The 22,126-nt window shown below is 39.9% G+C and overlaps 1 long non-coding RNA gene across 1 annotated transcript in view; it reads right to left on the bottom strand.

Annotated features, from left to right (window-relative positions):
- Positions 1-18,345, bottom strand: part of LOC148128133 (uncharacterized) — a 62,623-nt gene extending 44,278 nt beyond the window's left edge. Inside the window, exons 1-3 of the long non-coding RNA XR_015741370.1 lie at positions 18,176-18,345; positions 15,119-15,305; positions 13,380-13,436 (exon numbers count right to left, since the gene is read on the bottom strand). This is a non-coding gene — a long non-coding RNA (uncharacterized LOC148128133). The remainder of the gene's footprint in view (positions 1-13,379; positions 13,437-15,118; positions 15,306-18,175) is intronic.
- Positions 18,346-22,126: the final 3,781 nt, after the last annotated feature.

The raw sequence follows: 22,126 nt of genomic DNA, 5'->3' as shown, positions 1-22,126 counted from the left end.
TTATATTCTAACATCACACTAGACATTCAATGTAATGAAAAGAGAGGTTCCTTCTCTTGTTCAAAACAACCCAGTGAAATAAAGTGAGAAAAATTATAATTGTGCTCACATCTCACTATAGATCTTAACTCAATTTACTGTGTTTCTCAGAAAATAAGGCTGGGCCTTATTTTTTTTACCCCCAAAAACGGCTAGGCCATCTTTTCGAGGATGCCTTAATTTCCCCCCCCCCCTCATGCGCAGCCTGGTGGTAGTGTGTGTGTGCGCGTGTGTATTTATACCCTTATCAGTGAATGGTTGTGTTCCACCCTGTGCATCGTGCCAGCTTAGCCTGTACAGGTAGTTCTTGGTCCAGTGGGTTGGCAAACCTGCAGAGCTCCATTAAGCGCCAAATTCAGCGTGCTGTGTGAACACGCTCGAGCTCGGATCAAGCTGCAGTGCTCAGAACTGTTACTCAAGAGGCTGCTTTTTTAACCTGCCCTGCTTGAGAAGAGCGGGTGGGGGGGAAGACTGCTGGGTTGCTTAGAGGCCCCCAGCCCCGGCAATGCCTGGCTTCCTGCCACTGGGTGAGAGACAAAGGCAAGCGGGCCGCCTTTCTGGCACTCCTGCCATGGCCAGTGCTCCGCCAGCTCCTCTTCCCCCAAGCATGAACACCAGCCAGCCAGTCACGCACCGATTTTGTTCTACACTCCCTAACCTCCGTGCTCTGCCTCCTGGGATTTTCCCAAGTCTCTCAGCCAGACCTTTCCAAAAGAATGTAGTTGTGCTGTTCAGGTGCTGTGGCCATGACCAACCTGCCCCGACTTCTTCTCTCAACAAGTTCTCTTTGGGAGTCCGGGGGTTGTTTTCCAATCTATGGACTCTGAGCTCATGACAGGGCATGGGACCACCAAGTGCCCAGGCAGCCCCCGTCAAGCTTCAGGCACTCCCAGAGATGCACAGAGCCACCGCTGAAGTATACACAAGAGTGCCTGCAGGAAGACCGAAAGCACAGCCCAAACAGGTGCTGCATGCTTTTGCCCCAGGGCCCAGCAAAACTGGAATCTGCTGCCCACCACATGGACCCCAATAAGGAGTCTCACCCATGCTCGGGAGAAGAGGAGCTGGTGGAGCGCAGCTCTGCTCTGCTGGGTGCTGGGGCGAAAGTGCACAGCCCCTGCTTGGGTGCTGCTGGGCTGCGCTTTCAGCCTGCAAGGCATGGCCAGCAGGAGGCGCTGCTGCCATGTAAGGAAAGAGCAGCTGGCAGTGGCACTGGAAGCCAGGCTGAGTGGGCCAAGTGAGCTTGTGGTCCCTGAGAGGAGCAGGCCATATGTGCTGGGCTGGGGTGCCACTGCACCAGCTCATGCCCAGAGTGGAGCGTTGGTCAAAGGGCAGCACGCCAGCAGCAGGCTGGGCGGCTCGTTCTTCTGCAGTTCTGCTGGAGGCATCTCTGCCAAGCCCTGCTCTGGCTGCCCAAGAGGACATGGATGGAATCCATTTTAAAGTCAGGTCCCACACCCTTGCCGGGGCTGTGGCAGGGGAGGGGAAGGGGAAGGGGAAGCCGGTACCCTTTGTGCATATGGAAAAGTGGAAGCATCTGCCTTTTGGTGCGGCCCATCTTTCCTGCACAAGAGCAGGGAAGGGAAAGTGGGCTGTGGGGCATCAGTAGACTAAAACACGCCAAGGAGTTGGGAGACTTTGGCGTTAAGATTTTCCTGCAAAAAATAAATAGTACCAGATGCATTCCTGGGACAAGAAGAAGGACTTAAGGCTGGGTTCCTAGGCTAAATGAGGCTGCACGTGGGATGAGTTCGGCAAGTTCCCCCCTGCCCTTCCCCCCATGTCTCTTCACCTCATGTTAAATAAGCCCAAATTTGGGGGGCAGGGCTTAATTTCACTGCATGCATACAAAGAAGTGCTGGGTCTTCCTATTTTGGGGGGGGGGGTATTGTTGGAGAAAGTTACTAGTACATCAGTTAACCTGGAAAACAAAACATTGTGTATCCATTCTAGAATAGAAAACAACTCACATACAATTGGGTCATTATATGGGGGAGCCTTGATTGGATGATATTGTCATTTCTGTTTGGATCACCCCACTGCATTCGTTTATTGGTTTGTATTTTAATATTTTTTTCCTTAGGTTTTGTTGAATTTTCTGTAACTGGAATCAATTGATTGATCTGGGCAATGATAGAAATGTTACAAACGAACAAACATACAAACATATGTAACATCCAGATTCATTCAGAGCAAAACCCCATGCAAGATCTATATTTGTGCTCTAAATTTGGTGCTAGTATGTAAGTTGTAATCCTTTATTAATGAAATCATCACACACATGTTGTTTGACACCTCTCCAGTACACATCCTTCCCTTCTTTGTGGACAGGAATTTTGGAGGGCCAGGTGCCTAATCCCGAGTTCAAGGTTTGGAATAAATTAACATATTTTGGGGTGTTTATATTAATTTCTTCTGAATCTTTTACTTAGGAGTAGGCACTTGACCCTCCAAAATTCCCGTCCACAATGTATTAGTCTCCCCCTTTCTAATCTTAATGTTTACATTCACTAGTGAACTGCCAATATTTGGCAGAATTTTTTTAATAGAAATAAGAGGCAAACTATTTGTGCTAAATTTTACTTTTTTCAACCCACACTACCCAACTCAAACAAATGGAAAACAGAAAAGTTCAGCCTCTCCCAGGGGTGGGCTGCTGCAAGTTCGCATGGATTTGGATGATCCTCTAGCTAAGATTCTGCATGGTTTGGTGAACCCGCAAATCCTACCCCTGGATGGCCCCACCCACCCCACCCCACCCTTTCCAGGAGTCCCCACATGGCCCATTTTGGGTGCCAGGTAAGTACAGGGCCCAGGAGGAGGCTTGGGGAAGGTGAAAAACCGGAGGCTCTGGAAGGCCAGAAACGGGCCCATTTCCAGCCTCCAGAAGGCCTCCAGAGTCCACGAAGGTCATTTTCACCTTCATAGAGGCTTGAAGAAAACACCAACACCACCCCACCATGGTGCAGGAGGCCGGCTAGGCCATGCCCACCATGCCCACGCCCACCCAGCAACCAGGCAGAGAACCGTTTGCTGATATTTTTGAAGTCCACTCCTGGCCTCCCCACCTCAGTACTATCAAAGACATATTGTCATGCCTCTGTCAGAATCTGACTTGGAGGAGGAAGCCAAACAGCTGACAGGGAGTGGGAGTGTGGCTCCCTTAGCTGTGGAAGAAACTGGGGAAGGGCGAAGTCCAGCTGGGCAGAGCAGTGAAGAGGTAGAACAAGAGAGAGGGAATTCAGAGGAAGACCCAGGCCCACCCCCACCCCCTTCATCCTAGGGCATGCAGGAAAGAATGAAGAAGAGAGCAACATGGGTTTGCGTGGCTTACGGGATAGGAAAGGGCCCTCATTCCTTTCATTAGCTGCAGCTGGGAACAGTGTATAAAAAAGGCAAGCTGTATGTAGCAAGCTGTTGGGAGCAAACTTATCTTGTATTGACTTTATCTTGTATTGTCATGGCTTATCTGTGTTCCTGGCATCTGCCCAACGGTGTGAGTTTTGCCGTGTTTTCAAGTTTGAAATTCCTGTTCCTGCCCTGCCAAACTAATTACTTCAGTTCATTTTGTTTGGATTTTAAGTTACAGCTTGTGTGTACCTTGTTTTGGACTGAATTTTCTACAATCAAAGGCTGTTCCTGGGAGAGTTTTTCTTCAGCCAAAGGTAAACTGGACATTGGGGGCAAAGTTGGAGATAATAAAGGGACTCTTATTGCTTATCTGACTGAGTTGCCTTTGTACCACGCCTTTGTACCATGCTCCCTATAGCTCTCAAAAGTATTTTTCCCTCACTAGAGTATATCTCCTCACCACAAAGGTGTTTCTTACCCCTGCTTTAACTTATTAAAACAGCACTATGTTGCTCTTTGCAAAAAACCAGTGGGACGCAGTTATCTTTGGAAATGTTGATCTAGCATTATGACTCACTTTGTGAACTCTGATTTTCATTATGAGGGCACTGCGGTTTTTAAATAAACGGGAGAAAATGGTTTGGGTACTCTGTTGTTCTAAAGCAGCAAGTTCTTCAACAATATTCAGCTTGTCCAATAATTACATTGGTTCTGATAAAATAACTGCAAAAAGTTATATTCTAAAAGATTAAATGTGCTTTGTTCTGCACATTCTGCCATTTGATTTATGGTTTCTGGAGCTCTGCCAGTATTTATTTAATCTCTCTGCATATTATAGAAAGTATTTATTACATTTGTCTACTGCTGAATCAACAATTAAATCTAATGATGTTCCCAAGGTGCTTACTTTTTCAGCTTTAATCCATTTTCAGAAAAAAAATTTTTAATTCAGCCTTAAATTCTACCACTGCTGTTTGATTCCCCCTTTTCCAAAATATTCTAAATGCAATTCATACTATTTAACACCATTTTTATTCAGCCCATTGTTGATTCACAAATTGTATTTGGCATGCAATTAAGTGTCTCAGCCATCTTCTCTATAGAACTGGGAATGAGCTTCATGTAGAAATGAACATCACGTTCTTCACAGGTTTTGAAAAGTGGTCAGGGAACTCCACGAATCTTGTTAATGAATGATTCATGAACAATTCATCAATGGAACAACTTGCCTGTAGAAGTTGTGGATGCTCCAACACTGAAGGGTTTTTTTTTTTTTTACAAAAAGATATTGGACAACAATTGATCTAAAATGGTATAGGGCAGCAGCCCTCAACCTTTTTGGCAGCAGGGACTGGTTTTGTGGAGAGAATTTTTTTTTTTCTGTGGACCAGAGGAGGTGTGGTTTTGTGTGCTACCTGCATCCCAGGGATAGGGCTTTGCTTGTTTGCGCAGCATGCCACGAACCAGTGCCAGTCCACATTGGATTAGAAGCCCTCCAACTCCAAGGCCTCTTCCAACTCTGTTATTCTGTTATTCTTGTGGAACAAAAGAAGTGAAGGAATACATGTGATTCTGCTAGGCAGTTTGTCATGGGCCACCTATTTCGCAGGCTGTTGGTGAGCCTCATGCTTCCTCTTATTTGTTGTGATCCTTATACTTGCATTATTTTTGACAGTGCTGTCATAACTAAAAAAAAATAGAGTTCGTAACAGGATCTTCAGTTGTTTGAATTCAGTCTTAAGCTACAAACATTCCTCCTTTACCAGATGTACCCCCAGATTTACTTGATCTGACACTGAAAAGTGAACAGGAGAAATGACTTGGAACTACAGTAGCACTTTTCAGTCTTTTGTGTTTTTCCATTGTGGGACAGGCTTTTTTCTTGGCAGGTTTTCTTTAGCATATCTTTATCCATTGAGGCAATGAGTCATATTTTCTTCAATTGCTGGGTATAAAAATATTAATCCATTTTATTTAATCTTTCTATTTCAATGTCAGTGCCACAGTGCCACTACAAGTACACTTTCAATTACAATGGAACCACTACGAGATCAAGAGTCCTTTATAGTAGGGCTGTTTGACAGAGGAATTTCCAAACTTCTTAAAGTGACTGTGTCTTTTTCCAGGTATTTCTGGCTGCTTTGGAAGCTGCTCCTGGCTGTCGATGCTTGTATGTACATGTAGAGACAACTTCATTTTGCTTATTTCCCAACAAAGCAAAAAGCCTGTTCAGGCATATGCAGCTCAGAGCCCAGATTGCAAAGCACAAGATGTGGCTGCTTTAATGATTCCAAAGCACCTTTCAAAAGTTTTGCATTATTGTATTTCAAACAATACCTCCAGTGCCTTGATTGAGGGATGTAGAATATATACTACTTGATTCTTTTGAAAATATTCTTATCTTTGGGATCCTCATTTTGTCAAGCTTTAGCACAGGGTTCGGTTGATCATAGAAACACTGAGTGCCAAATAGAGAAATGAGTCTTAGCTATCTGAAGTTATGCATTTCAAAGTCATAATGCCTTATTGATTTGTTTACCTTAGTGTTAATTACACCTCAATATCCCAACTAAAAAGATAATAAGATAACTAAGATGAAAGAACATTGCCTGTGTATTAAAAGGAGGAATGCATAACCAGCAGTCTGTCTGTCTGTCTTTTCAGGCTTTGGAGGCCTAATGGGACCCAATTTTACTGAGTGACACCTAATGTCATTAGCCAAATGCATTTTATTTTGGCAATAGTTCATATGTCTCAGATTAAAGTCTTTGCAGATGCTAATTAATTTTACTAAGTTACTTACTTTGGCAAGTTCACTCCAATACATATTTCAATTAGCCTTTTAAAAACATAGTTTCGTTATTTAACACACAGTACAGAAAAATCAAATCTATTTCTGAGGTAATTCTGAAGGATGCCCTTCATTCAAACATTCCAGTTTATAAGTAGTAACAAAATCAAGTTGCTGGTAGTAGTAACATGTGAAAAGCACAATCAAACTCTGATTTCATATTATTATCCAATTGCCTCAATCAGAGAGCTTCTACCTACTTCCTTTGCCTTAATTTATAGTATAACATTAAGATTTGTTTTTAGAAGTTGTCATTCCTACACACACAAAGCAGAATTTGTCTTGCGGACAAACAGCTAATTTTTGTTTCAATTTCCTTCAGTTTTTTTGCCTGTCCCAAAATATCTTTCCAAACATCCTTGCTACTATAAAAGACAAATTTGGTTATATATTTCTGGAACTAGGATTTCTATTTCATACTATTTAGTATGAGAGATACATCAACAGGAAATGCTGCTCTGTTCTCATCCTCTTCCCACTTATTCTTGTACATAAAAGAGCAGGATCTGGAGAATTGCCTCTGTGTATCTAAATCACTAAGAATCGTGGTACACTTTGCAATTGTTTGTTCACAGTGATCATAAAAATGCTCCCAGAGAAATAGGTTATTCCAGTTTTCCATTGGACAGGTATTTGCTATTCGTATCAAAGTTTCTTTCATAGAACTGGCTTTTCTTTTTCTTTCTTTTTAAATCATAGGGTTTCTGTGACTTTACCAATTATAATAATGTAATACATTCAAAATGTCCAAATTCCTTGGATGAACATGTATTAATAGAAGTTATTGTAACAAAAGAAAAAGGAACACATTTCTCCCCTCTGGAATTTGGAAATCAAAAGTTCAGGTGATGAAAATTAGAAAAAGGCAGAGTCAGGGCATGTATAGTTCATTTTCACATATCATTTACAGACTTAGGCACAATAATAAATCCCATGGATTAAAAGGATTGCTTAGTATTGTTGCTAATGAAGCAGTAGAACTATAAACCACACATACTGTAATTGGGAACCCTATTTTTCAGTTCCTAAGGAAGCTCGTCTTTTTTTTAATTGAAAAGGGTGAAAAGTTATTTGTGAAAGAATATTCCCCAAACCTCACATACAGGGACCAGATCCAGAATGTATTCCCCCCTCCCTTCCCACAGGAGAACCTGACCTTCCTCTACCCACTTCCCAGTTTTAAGTATAAGGTTGCCTTTTCTCCTCCTTTTTCCTTTAATGTTCCTGTATATATAGAGAAGGAATCATGCCCAAGAGTGCATAATGCCAATCCCAGATCTGACACATGAACAAACACAAGCTTAACTACAAAATAAAAAAAGTGGGAAGAGTGGAGGGACCAACCCACGTCAAAGCAGCCCCCCACCCAGTGCTGGACACGGTGTCCAGGTCCCAGCATGCTTTAGGAGAAACGGAAGGTAAATTTCATCCTCTTTGCTTTCCCTTAGCAGGCTCAGACAGAGGGGACACATCTACATCTGTTCCTGGCTCTTCCATTGCTTAGGAGCTGCTGTTTGAGGACTGCAGTGTTTTCTTTCATTTCTGGTCTGGTCTCTAGACCCTTTTTGTCTTTCTGCCAGTTTGTCAGAGATTATATTTTACAATGAGAGAAAAAATTCCCCTTCTCCAACAACAACTAGGCTTACTAGATCTAGGCTGAAAAAATCTGGATGGCTGTTAGATGGCAGCAAAGAATGAGAGTCTGCTGTCCTTTCTTGCTTCCATCTAGAAATCTCCTTGGTTTCTGTAGTCAGAGGTAGTGGGTCTATTTTAGTGTAATTCCTAGCAGTGTAGTTCCAGAGACACAAGGGACGAGGAGCTAACATTTTATTGCTGCTACCCTAGCAAAATTTCACTTTCTGGTCTAAGGAGGGATCTGTATCCATGTGGGCAGCAGTCATCTCGAACTCATTATGTAATTTGCACTACAGTAAAGTAAGCTCCATCCGTGTGATGCTGAGTCCAATTTCCCAAAGGTGCAATGGGTCGGTTTGGATGGTGTGTTTTATATTTATGTGTTGGGAAGGAATGTTTGTTGGGGATAAGATTGCCTTGTCTTTGGGGTATATAGGGTGTGGACATTTTTGTGGACATTTGTATTTGTCTTTGTTTCTGTTCTGACTTGCAGTTCTGTCTTGGCATATTCGTGTCTTAACAGCCCTAGTTTTCTCCCCTTGGTCATACAACATAGGCCTCTTCTCATCTCTAGCCTCATTCTCTATATTAAAATTCCTTAGTTGGCTCTTACAAAGTATCAGATGTATATCAAAGGAAAACATAAAACTTAGGAAACAAGGTAAATATATGCAAGCATTTATTGCAAGTAATATAACATACACACCTAGTTACCCACAGATTAAGAATGTACTTTATGTAAGGTATATATTTAGCTGTATCTTTTTTTTGTACACACAATTAGTTTTCCCCCTCTGTTATTTTGGTATATTTTGTAAAGGAGATACAATGTTTGGCATTTGAAGGAAGATGGCGAGCTCTGTCTTGTACTTAGGGTGAGCTGGAAAGGACCTTGGGAAGTCTTTTAGTCCAGCTCCCTGCTCAAGCAGGAGACCCTATACTATTTCAGTCAAGTGACTGTCCAGTCTCTTCTTAAAAACCTCCAGTGATGAAGCACCCACAACTTATGAAGGGAAACTATTCCCCTAGTTTATCAGATGATGTTACCTAATTAGGGTAATGACACATCTGCAAGAAAACAAGCAAGCTCAGAGAACACCAAGGACCCCTCATTTCAACCCTGAGCTACAAATATCCTCCTTTAAATATGCATCTACTTATTTAAGGTGAATATATTTGCTTACTACTAAGTCAACAGATACTGTTTCAGCATTTGCATTTTGTTAAATGCAAGATCATAGTATGAAGTCACATCAATCATTTTAATAAGGAATTAATAACAATAATTTTAATAAGGAAGGCTGAATGCCAAAGATGCTTTCAGATTGTGGCGTTGAAGAAGGCTCCCTGGGACTACAAGGAGATCAAATTAGTTAATGCTAAAGGAAATCAACCCTGACTGTTCTTTGGAAGGACAGATACAAAGCTGAAGTTCAAACGCTCTGGCCACCTAAATGTGAAGAGTGGACTCATTGGAAAAGACCCTGAGGATGGGAAACATTGAAGGCAACAGAAGAAGAGGACAGCAGAGGATGAGATGGTTAGATAGTGTCATCAATGCAATGAACATGAATTTGGGCAAAAAGTGGGGGACAGTGGAAGACAGGGACCTTGATGTGCTATGTGCCTAAAGTCACAGACAGTTAGACCACTGCAAAAAAATTTACTACCGGTTCTGTGGGCATGGCTTTGTGAGCATGGCTTTGTAGGCGTGGTGTGGCTTTGTGGGCATGGCAGGGGAAGGATATTGTAAAATTTCCATTCCTTCCCCACTCCTGGAGGATGGTTACTGCAAAATCCCCATTCTCTCCACACCCCACTAACCAGCTTTCCAGCTCCGTTTTCCTGTGCAGGGCAACAAAAGAACACCGAGCCAATCAGCTGGGACTCGGGAGGCAGAGAATAAATGGGGGTGGGGCCAGTCAGAGGTGGTATTTTCTCTGAACTACTCAAAATTTCCGCTACCGGTTCTCCAGAACTGATCAGAACCTGCTGAATACCACCCCTGAGTTAGACAAGACTAAGTTACTGAAGAGCAAAAAAGCCCATCATTTAAAAAATGTTCACTGAAGCTTTATTGAATAAATATACCGCAATCTTTTATTTTTATTTTTTTGCATTGTTTTATATTTTGTTGAACTTAAATATCACTTTCCAAACAGCTAATAACCTCTCCTCAAGCTACCATTAGACATCTTCCAAAAGATAAGGAATTTGCCCCTCATTTCAGCTAGGAATCAAATTCCACAGGTATATCTGTTCTCTCCCTTAAAATTATTTGGGTACCACTGAACTTTTCAGATATATATCAGAGGGAAAATCCATAAAGCTTGGGGAAAATATAAAAAACATGCTACCACTGATTGCAAATAATATTAGATACTTTACATACCTAATTATTTAGAGATTATGAATGCAGAAACACTTCTGTGTTCATCCTGAAAGATGTTGAGATTTGATCAATAAATGCTGTCATTACTTTAGTATCTTGCTACTCTAAGTGAGCAGCTGAAAAAAAAAAAGGCAGAGGCAGCTGCTGAAACCACTTTCAGCCTCCGACTGAATATAATTTCCACTGGCTTGGAGTGACATCCATAACTAGTTTGCTTTTTACCTTAAAGTAAATTTCTTTTCTCTTTCCACAAATTGTAACTTTTGTTGTGAGAACAAGAGAGCATAACTCCCTTGTATTTAACAATAATCTTAACTGTATTTATTTCATGGCATTTTTAAACATAAAGTGAATCAGATTTTATTTTTATCCTAACACCATTAATTAATATTTGATCAATTAGATTACATCCATTTCTGCATCTCAGAATCCTATGACGTAGTTGGGCTTTAAGTTGGTGATCGGTCCAAAAATCCTCTATCAGCATCATGGCTGAATGTAGTCAGAAACCAGTGTTTTCTTCTTCTGTTCCACCACCTTATTGTCAATATCATACTATACAGTGGTGGGATTCAAATAATTTAACAACTGGTTTACCCAGGGTCAGGTTGGCTGTCATGGGAGGCATGGCCCACCCCCATCCTCCAGCTTTGCTGCAAATGTGGGACGAGCGTCCCGTGACAGCCAATCTGGCCCTGGGCGAACCGGTTGTTAAATTACCACCCCTGCTATCAAAGTGGATCCTGGGTGCTGTGCTGCAATGGAGAAACAGGCAACAGAGTGGCTGTCCCAAGGGGAAGAGGAGGGAAAGCGGCCTTCTCCTTTCCTTGCACTGGCTGCTCCATTGCCTGTTGTGAACCCGCTGAATCCCACCACTGATACTATAAAAATCTTGACTCTGTTTACTTTTTGGAGTGCTGCTACCGCCACTGAAGTTAAAACTCAAGTGTAGGCTGTACATGAAGTATATGATGTGTACTCCTGATATTTCAAAGTATTTGCAGTGCAATTGAATATTAATATTATATTTTGGAATTATTATTATTATTATTATTTTTGAAAATCTTCTTTGAACAAAGCATGCCAGTTGTTCCAGATTTGTTTGCTTAAGAGAATTAGGTGGCAGGATTCTGGCACAATCTGGTCTATGAACATTCATCATATAGCTGCTGAGCCTTTCTTTTCTCTCAAGAATTTACAGAGTGCTGAGCTAGAGATATTATCAGCAGACAGCTTTGTGTATGAATCAAAAACTTATAAGGGAGATTACTTCAAAAGCCTTACAGTTGCTTTATGTTGAAGACCATGTTTATTGACAGTGAAGTGAGACATATCTGTGTGTCTCCAAGTATGTGTATGTACACACTTGCCCTCCCCCCTCTCACACACACGCACAGAGTGGAGAGATTACGCAATTGGTACAATAGGAGACCTTCCTAGAGAAGTGGTTTCCAAATGGGTTTCCAAGTCCTTTCAAGACTTGCCAAGATTGCAATCACTTTGAGAAGAGCCTGCCTGTGCAAACTTGTTTTAAGGCAAGTAAAATGCAGATGGTCATTATATAATCATAGAAGAGGACTTCATGTTTGGTCCACTCAACTTTGTTGACACAGGGAAGGACTATACAAACTTTGTTAAGTAAAGTCTTGCATGTGACTGACCATGCAGAGCTACCCTGGAAAAGAAGGCAGGGCCATCAAAGATTTCAAATTTCAAAAATGGGATGTGAGTGAACTCAAACGGTACAACAACCCACAGATATAGTCTTCCATGTGTGAAAATACATATATGGGGATCTTCTAGCAAAAGAATGAGGGGATTTGTGGAGGGGCATGTGAGCACCATTCAGGTTGGATGGATCTGCCCAAGACTCTGCTGAATCAAGTGAGCGTTGTACTTGTTCATTACAGGAACTAATGAAAATTTTCTTTTGTACAGTGCAAAATCTTTCTTTTCCATGCAGTTAGCATGGCCTGTTCTTCCAACCCCAACCCTTTATATAGTGGAAAGATTTTTATGGGATTCAGAGCTTTTTTAACACTACTGTATATTTTCTGAAATATACTATGAAGCAAAAATGATTCACAGGGATGAATTAGCATCCCCCAAGCCATATTACAATATTGTCTCATGTGCAACACATATCACTCCAATTGGTTAATAAATATCATTGCCAGACTTCCAGAAAAAGCTGATTTTATCCATGGACAACTTTTGATTTAGTAGAAACTATTTGCTAACTGGGGGAAGGAATTCAATCTTAACCCTATCCCAAGAAAATCTATTTCACAGAAATGTGGGGGCTGTCCAGAATAGCAGGAGGAGTAACATTGGAGACTGTAGAGGAAAGAGATAAGGGCTTTTATTACTTTCTCCTCATTTGACCAATAGAAGAGAACCGCATAGGATAAAAGTAAGAATAACTCCTGGAAAGGCGGGGGGGGGGGCGGAGGGAATAAAACGTTACGCCTTCAAATCAAACAGAGACATCTTTAATCAGAAGTATGTTTTTATAATAAAAACTTTAGGGATTTGTTCAATCTCCTGATTAACCAGATTACGATTGATCCCAGATGTCATCCAGGTCATGGTTGATTCCAGAATTACACTTTTTTTAAAAAGTGCAACTTCATCAAGCACTCATTGAACCTCAGTTTTTTAAGCTGCCTTTTGGCTGATGACAAGCACATGTTTTGGTTCTCTAGGAACAATTTTATATTGCCAGCAAGGCTTCATTGAATTGTTTTCTCAGTATGTTTCTCAGATCTTTTAGTGGTGAGTGTTGCAAACCAAGCATCAGTGCTAACAGGTCTTCTTTTTCTCTTTTCTAATGACAAAGATTATCCTAAAAAGAGAAATTGCCTTAATCAAGTTGGCAGTTCAAAGAGTTCTTTGATGAGCACAGGAGTGCTTGCCAAAGTTTATATATTGGGCTTTGACTAAGGAAGAGCAAGAAACCCAACGCTAAGCACTGTAATTGCACTGAATAAAATGTAAACGATATTAAGAGTTGCTTGATGAATAGAGGCTTGTTGATCCTTAATGTCTACTAGATATACCTTATCAGTTTGTCTACTAGATAGACAGAAAGTTTGATTTAGGTTTTCTCACCTTTCCATTTCAGTAACACACGAATGATGAATTATGCCTCAAGCCTGGTTCCAGCACCTAGAATGATGAAACACGTTTCGTTATTTATCAAGTAGGCGCCACAGTCTCCAAGGACTTCGGATGCTTAATAACACAATGAATTATAGCAAACTATAAATTAAAACACATACAGTGCAAAAAAACAGGATAACACATAATTAGATAAGAAACCACAAGAAGAAAATCAAAAACACAATCATCCTCCTTCATGCCTCTCACAAGATCTTAATCAGGGGTGGGATTCTACCTGTTATGTTCACTTCTGTAGAACCAGTTGCTCTGAAAAGCAACAAACAGAGAGCATACATAGAACCGGTTCTATGTCTGCTGCTGTTTTGGCCTGCCCGCCCGCCCAGGTTGTTACCTGACCTTTATTTCCTGCGTTTTCAACCACAACTGCTTTGTGCGACACAGCTGCAGTTGAAAAAGCAGGAAAAAGTGCCTTTTCAACCGCTGCACACCCATGCGCAGCGCTGCTCAGCTGACCAGGCAGCTAGATGATGACGATATACATGCACGCACAGTGCACGTCAGGCGTGTGCACGAAACGTGCATGCTCAGACAAAATGTAAAATCACCGAACCGGTAGGTACACTGGTCGGATCCCACCCCTGATCTTAATCCTACCTGGCAGAAGACTACTTTATTTCATTTTCAGAAAGTTTATACAGGGGGAGATGTTACACTATTCCAAATTAGAGGACCCATAAGTGAGGAAGAATATTTTCCAGCCTTACTCTCTCAGTTCAAGGAAAATCAAACACAACTATCAGGTTTTCCTGGGAAAACCTTACTGGATGGGTCCAGATCAATTACAGTATGTTGTCCTATAACCACTTAGGTACCAAGCCAAAAAGAATTGTTTTAAGGTTAGGGTTAGTGTCTGTGTTGACACTATCTCAGAGTCATTGAAGTGACAACAGCAGCCCCTATTGAAATTATGGAGTGGTTCTGAAAAATCAGTACCACTACCAACCATGCAATCTGATATATCAAAAGTGCTCCATGTCATTGGCCCTCAACTGTTTGAAGAAGCATATTAAAATAGTTATTCATAATTCTGCATCAAATTGGAGGAGTTGTAGCAGGGGACCCCAAGGGACTCTCTAATGAGCCGTGTGCTCTGCAATATTGATATTAAGGATTTGGAAAAGAGATAAAGATCTGCTTCTTAAGTTGGCAGGTAACAAAAAAAAACCTGACTGGATAACTAACACTTTAGAAATAAATTCAGAATGTTCTTGATAGGTTGGACATTGTAGAAGAGAATAAAAAAAATGAAATGTAATGCAAAAAAAAGAGTGAAGTTGCCCCATTTTTTGAAAGAGTTAAATGCACAAGAAGTGGGTAGGAGAAATTTGTTATTTAAAAAGGACCGTGAAATTTTTGATCCTGAAGCTTCAACAATGAGACATGCAATTTTAGATTGCATAATAGGACTGGATTTTTCATACAAAAGGAAAAAATAGTAGCAGTTCTCTCAGGACTGGTCAGAACACAGTGAGTATTTTGTTCATTTCTGGTCTGCAAAATTCATTCATTCCACCATGCAACTTCTGAAAGCAAAAAGCTCCAGCATCATCTGGGAGGAGAGGTGGGCAGTGTGAGAGGTAGTAAGGAAGAGGTAGAAAAACATTTTAAATATGAGGTCAGGGAGCCGGGCAGACCTCAAGGGAAGTATCCAAAGGCACATAGCTGACCTCCAGCACCATGTCATGAATCCAGCATTAAAACATTCCAGGTAACACTGTGTTCACTGTTCCTTCTTTATTAGAAAGTCAATGCCCCATTCAGTGGTAATTTTGAACTGTAGATTGCCATAGCTATTCTGCAGCCCTTCTTTTGAGAGTTTCCTTTCCTTGTCATTTGAACCTAAAGTAATAAGACCTGTGAGAAAGAAAGGAGATAGTGGTAAACATGTTAACAAAAGTCAAGTTGATCAGACATTATCCCGGAAACCAGGGCCAAGAATAGAAAACAAAGTAAAACTGCTAACAGTAATATTACTCTAAAGCTGTTACTTGAGAAATATGTCAACAGCTGTTTAGTTCAGAAGCCTGGTAACAATTCAGGGAGGAACATAGTTCCTTACAAAACATTGCAGCAATGTGATTATAATTCAACTCTTATTTTTTATCCCTGCTTCATCTGGAAAGCAAAATAAGAGAAAACTGCATCCCTGTGCTTCATTAAAATGGATTCTATTTCCAATGAATATTTTGCACAAAAGCTGTCTTGTTAATTTTACCTGAATAAGCCATTTGTTTGCTTTCGGGGGTGGAGTCAATCCATTGACAATCTTGTTCAGCCAGGAATAAATGGAAATCACACAAAAACACAGTTACCTTGCACAAATCCTTTTCTTACCTGTTTACCATATATTAAGTCAGTTTTTGAGAATGGTGTCTGAAACTGTTCCTAATTCATATGGATAAGAAACTAGTAATGAAGGCTGTAGAAATTTTATCTCATTTTTAAAATTGCTCTGGCATTTGACGTATTATTCCATGTTATGCTTTTAAAAAATTTCTTGAGCATGGATGCCAATAATATACCAATACATGATGCCAATAATATTGAATACATGTCTGTCTATGGAAGAAGCATAGATTTTATTTCAGAATACTTTTACTACATAATTCAAAATTTTCCCATGATTAGCAAATACATTAAATAAATCAAATAGTTTATACTTTATTGAGCAAAATAAACTACACATCCCCAACCATTACTTATTTTATGCCCCCTTTCTGCAACCTCTTTGCTCCTTTTAAAAATGTAGGTTATCTGTTGGAAATAAACACATGAGGGCAGGAGAGGAGGAAGATGATAGAAATATACAGTGTATTGGGTACTTTTACAAAATAGCTACCTAAGAAAGAGCTCAGGTTACCAGTTGGCTGCCCCAGTAACTATGGCCATGAAACATCTATTTACTAAACTACAAACTGATAACGTTGTTCCTACTGGCTCATCTTCCTTCCTTCCTTCCTTCCTTCCTTCCTTCCTTCCTTCCTTCCTTCCTTCCTTCCTTCCTTCCTTCCTTCCTTCCTTCCTTCCTCCCTCCCTCCCTCCCTCCCTTCATTCATTCATTCATTCTCTATCCAAAGTATTTTCATGAAGGCTTTGGATTACACATACCAACTATTTGTGTTTTCTAAAAAACGCTTTTGGGGCCTCAGTAGAGTTTAAACATGTTCCTGCAAATAAGACAGCTGGAGGCTAATGCTCTGATTTTTTTAAAGTGAACATTACTTTTATGTATTATTTCAAATGATAATTTTAAATGAAGGATAATACCATAAATGTGCTAACCATGTTTTATTTATTTTAATTTACAATAGTGAGACGTCAATATAAATGTTCAAAAAGCCAATTAGAAAATGCCAGTCCAAAGTAAATGGATAATTTAAAGTCAGCATCTTTTTTCTAACCCCAGCACAGCACTTACATTTAAAAAAGTATTATATTGACCTAATTGTAATCTGTTAGATTTCAGATTCAAAACTGAGCAGGATGCCTTCAAATGCGCTGTTTAAAAAAGAACTGGTAGATCTTTACATCTGGTTTTCAACCTAAGCAATTAATTGAAATGTATTACTCTGAAATTGCTTGATATTAGCAAAGCCAAATTGAGCAAACATGTTATTACATATAAAGGTAAAGAGAAAGGAAATGAAGCAAGAATCACAGAGAAATCCATCACTTCCCCTGTTTTGCCACTGCTTTTTAATGAACTGTTGAAAGAATATTATTTCATACTGGGGGGGAAATAAATTTGTTTCTCTTACAGGGCATGGGGTCCTTGGCTTCAATGTAAGGAAAATATGCTGACAAAATGTCTGCTGTTTCCTCTTCTTTTTTCTCTTTTGCTGATGTTTGTTTTTCTGTTCATTCTTCTGTCAACACTGCATGAAAAAGCATCATGTAAAGGTGTTTGTAGGCAGTTCCTTTGGTACACTTCCATGGATACTTTCACAACCTGACCAAAGATGGGGCGGGGGGGGGGGCGGGAATCACAATGAAAATATGTGACCTTTAGAATATGGGTGGTGTTACATTCACATTAGAGTCACTCGCTCAGGAATGTAATATTCCAACAATGAGTTTTGATTTTGAGCTACATTTTAATGAGGGCCAGGTAGGTGGTGTAGCAGAAAAGGTTGAAAGGTTAGGCTGCAGACAAATTCATATTGTTTAGACATGCATAGATCACTTCCTGGAGAGTTACATACCTTGCTGTTGGTATAATCCTGGTTAATTGGCCACTCTTGGGGAAGGTAACGGGGATGCTGAATTGCCTGTATTTGTACGCAATCTACTTGACAGTGGTCTGATGGAGCCAAAACTCTTTGGAAATAGTTTTGTCTTCTTTTCCATCTTGCTGAGTGTCAACAACTAGCTCCTATGCTCGAGCCATGGCACACTTTTGCACTATGTTGTGAAGATCACACTTTGATATTCAGTACCCATAATTTCTTTTCTTTTCTTTTCTTTTAATTCAAGGCAGGACCTCCCAGCCTCCCACTGGAGTATCATCCCATTGGTTGAAACACTTGACTCTAATTTCCTCTTCCAGTGGGAATCTTTCTAGACTTTTGCCACAAGCAAATATGTAGCTAACAATCAAATGAGCAAGTACAGGGTTTCAGACTTATGGATTGCCTATAGACATAGACTTTATATAGACAAGTATAAAGAAATATGGGGTTCATTTATACAAAATACAGTAGGTTCAAAAAAAGCATGGTACTTACATAAGTGTGTTGGAAGAAATATCCTTCTGGGTTCAGTTGCAAGTGGGGAAAAAGACACTGGAAACATGGAGGCTGCTTGGAAGGTTTAATGGTGGACAGGACCACATGGCCTGGACCTTCAGAGAAGGGTGATCCCATGCTTCAAGGTGAGAAGAGATCAAGAAAAAAGGACTGAGGTGCTGAGAGTACCTGGGTTTTATACCTTCTGTTGGGATTTGAATTGGAGCTTGTATTCTGATTGGTTGTCAGACTCCCAGGGGCAACTCTGTAGGCTGTCCTGAGTTCCAGGCTTGGTCTAGCCTTGCTGGGTGATTTATGCCCTTAAAAGGGCTTTTGGCAATTGTTATAGCTTTACCTGGAGATCTTTCTTATGTAAAGTATTCTGGCCCAGGATTTTTGGGGGGTTCATCTTTTGCTAAAGCAATTATGTGTTTTTTTTCTTTGATAATGTATGTATTTCTATCATTATTTTTGTACTTTGTCTCTTTTCTTTTTCTGTTATTCAAAAATGATTAAAAAATTAAAAGTATAACATTTTTGATTCATTTGTTTAATTGGATTCTCTAGTGTAAAAATGTATGTGGGAAAGAAAGATCACACTTTAAGACAAGTGTATACAGAAATATTGCAAATTCAAGGGTACACAAATGTTTAAGTACCATTGGTGAGAAGGCAGACTTGTCTTATTGAGAACTGGGTGGGTGCAGAATGTGTATTTTCTCCTCTCTACATCAATCACATTCACATAGTATGATAAAAGGAGTAGTAACTGTCATACAAGAGGTTCTGTAGGAAGATAACCAGAAGTGAGGTCCTATTTTGCAACTGGATTTAAGGACGGGTTGGGAATGTCACAATTATATTGCACATCCTGTTGCAAAGCTTCATCTGAGCTTCTGGATACTTTGATTTACCTGTTGGGTTCCAACTCATAATTTCATGTTTATCAAGCATGTCACCATGGGACATATCCCAGTGTGTGAATTTGGGAGGGATGGGAATGATTACTCTTTATATCTTGATTGTTTTTCTCTGATAAGATCAAATTCGCTTTGGTTTCTGGTTCTGATATACCCCAGGTTTTTGACTTGATCTATCAGGCACATTATCATTGTATATACCTGGTTTAGATGCACCATATATATTGCACTTCAACAATCTGTTTTGTTGGCTGGGAGACTGTGGGTATTTAAGTCCAGTACATCTAGTGGAGAAGGAGATAGAATTACATACATCTGTTTCATTTTTTCTAAGCATGTATTCCTCCTACTTAGGTAATATAAATAGTTGTTTCCTAGCATTGCAGTCTAGACTGCTGAATAATACATATCAGTCTTACTTTTGAGTTGCCCTCTACAGTCTTGATTATCTTTATAGCTGGCAGCACAACCACATTGGAAAGTCCTTGAAGTACATCTGAAGTAGGGAGAATGGAATGGATATCAATAGGTATCAAGATCTATTTGGCATCAAGATCAATGCTTGATTTTGCAACCTTTGGGAAAAGTATCCTTCCTCACAGCTTCTCCCTTGTGATCCTTTTTATCAGGGGTGTATGGTGACAGTGATGAGGAAAAACAACAGTAAAACAGTAGCAACAGCAGCAGTAAAAAGAATAGAAGCAACCTGCAATGCTATGTTAGTTGTCCATGCCAGTTTTATAAATTAAAATTCTGGGGAACGTCAAGGCAGCCACCCCTAATGTTCTTATTTTCAAAGCCTGTAGGATCTAATCTCCATAAATATATACAAAGTCTCCGGAGAGAGAAAAAGAAAGATGCTGTCCAGAGGCTTTGAGTGTTAAAAAATCAATGGTCCAAATTTCTTATGCTAACATGTCAAATATGTTTATCTTGACTTGAATTACATTACTGGTAGCACATCGGAGTATACCTGTATACCCCAGGAAACACTGCATTGAATGAGAAGTAACAGATCTAACAGATTAAAAGAGTTGGAAGGGACCTTGTAGGTCAGTTTCTGGCAAAAAGCACCCATAGGAATGAATGTATTTGCTTTATAACCACAGCAATTCTGTTACAGTTACCCTGTTTGCTTTATAACCATTGCAATAATTTGATGAACACCACAAAAAGCAAATCATAAAATTGGTTCAGTCACACTAGTGCATCGATTTATGATCATCATGACTTACAATGGAAATTCTGGCCTCCATTAGAGTTGTAAGTCAAGGACTACTTATATCTACATAAGCATATGTTAAAAAAGAGAGACTTACCTTGTGACAGGAGTACAACACAGGCAGTGCAGCAATAAAGTTTTTGAGAGATAAACAAATGTAGCGGTGAGCAATTTAGTTTATATACATAATTAGATTTTTTAAAAAAACAACAAAGGATGGATATGAGAATTTTAATCCAGATTATCAAAACAGAGATTTAGTTGTACAACCTCAGACCAAAAGAACTTTCATGAATAGAAGAAAAACACCCAAGGATTTTGATAAGAGACTGTTTTGTTCCTTTGTTTTTCATGAATTAGTTCTCTTAATTTGGCTGAAGTCTATAATTAAATAAGTGAGTAAACCAGATTAATTTTTTGTATATTTTTAATTTAAAACACTTGGTATGCAGAAATTAAGCCATGTACCAAAACAGTTATCAACCTGTATATTGCTTCTGTTTGATGAACGATAAATCTTATCCTTAATTTTATTGCTTTCTACAAAGCATTACTTAAAACTAAGAAGAAAAACAAGTAAGAAATAGAACTGCATGTCAACATTCTCAAAATGCTAATTTGCAAAAATATCAAGTAAAATAGTAATAAACCAAAAATAGCAAGTATAGCTAAGAAGCTTATAATTATTTGTAGAGCCACTGTGCAAGGGGAAGGGGGAACGTATCAGATTGATTTGAGACATATTTGTCAACATTCAACCAGGGCGGATGATATATGTTTCATGTTGATTCTATACATGTTGTGCACACTTCTTAATTTTTCTTTCCTTTTTTGTCTTGACTGTAATTTTTGTGTTTCTTTTTAATTGTCTATTTTATATGTAATATATTATCTTTAAAATAAATATAAAAGTGCAAGTAAAAATGAAAAAAAAATGGGTGATGCAAGTCTGGTTCAGCTATGTAAATTGTGTCATTTGTATGATGATGTCATGATGCACATGTCATCAATTGCTCCCCCATGCTCCCTTGTAGAGACTCATGGGAAGGACTATCAATACACTAGGTTAAAAAAAAGATTACTTTGTACGGTTCCAAGCAGCCATCCAGCCTGCCTGCCTCCATCCTTCCTGAGTCGACTAATAGTTTTCTAACACAAACCACACATTGTATCCATCTATCTGTCAATCTGCTATCCATCTATGGTCAATTGAAAATTAAGAGGTCTTCTTTGGTAGGGAATTATAGAACATGAGAGCCGGCCCCAGAAAAACTGTTCTGAGGTATGATCCATTCTTAAAAGGTAGTTGCTACAATGATAGTGCACCCTATCTATCATATATTAAAGCCAAAATCCAGTGGGGGGGGAAACCAGAAATTTTTCAACTCAATAGGACTTCCTTTAAAGCAGGGGTATTAAACTAAAGGCTTGTGGGCCAGTTCCGGCCCTAGATCTGGCCTATAAGGCTGGCCTGGAAACAGCAAAGGATCAGCCCGGGGCATGGGGGGCCATATGTGCCCCCCGAGCTCCATTTTCAGTGGCAGAGGGCTGCAGGAGACTGTCGTAGCCAAAAACAGCGGTCGGTTTTCACTGACAGTGGGCTAGTTAAACAAACTAAAAACAAAAGAAAAGAAGAAATGTTTCCCCTTTTGCATTTGAGCATGCAAGAAGGGACAGGAAAGGAGAAAGGGAAAGAGGAAAGACAAAGAAAAAGAAGGTAAGATGGGAAGAGAGGAAGGAAGGAAAAATAAAGAAAGGGAGGGAGGAAGAGGATAGCAGAATGAAGAGGGAAGGAAAAGGAAGAAAAGG

Source organism: Pseudonaja textilis, chromosome 1 (genome assembly GCF_049901715.1).
Source record: "Pseudonaja textilis isolate UNSWEBS1 chromosome 1, rPseTex1.2, whole genome shotgun sequence".
Taxonomy (NCBI): domain Eukaryota; kingdom Metazoa; phylum Chordata; class Lepidosauria; order Squamata; family Elapidae; genus Pseudonaja; species Pseudonaja textilis.
This window is presented reverse-complemented; position numbering and strand designations above follow the sequence as displayed.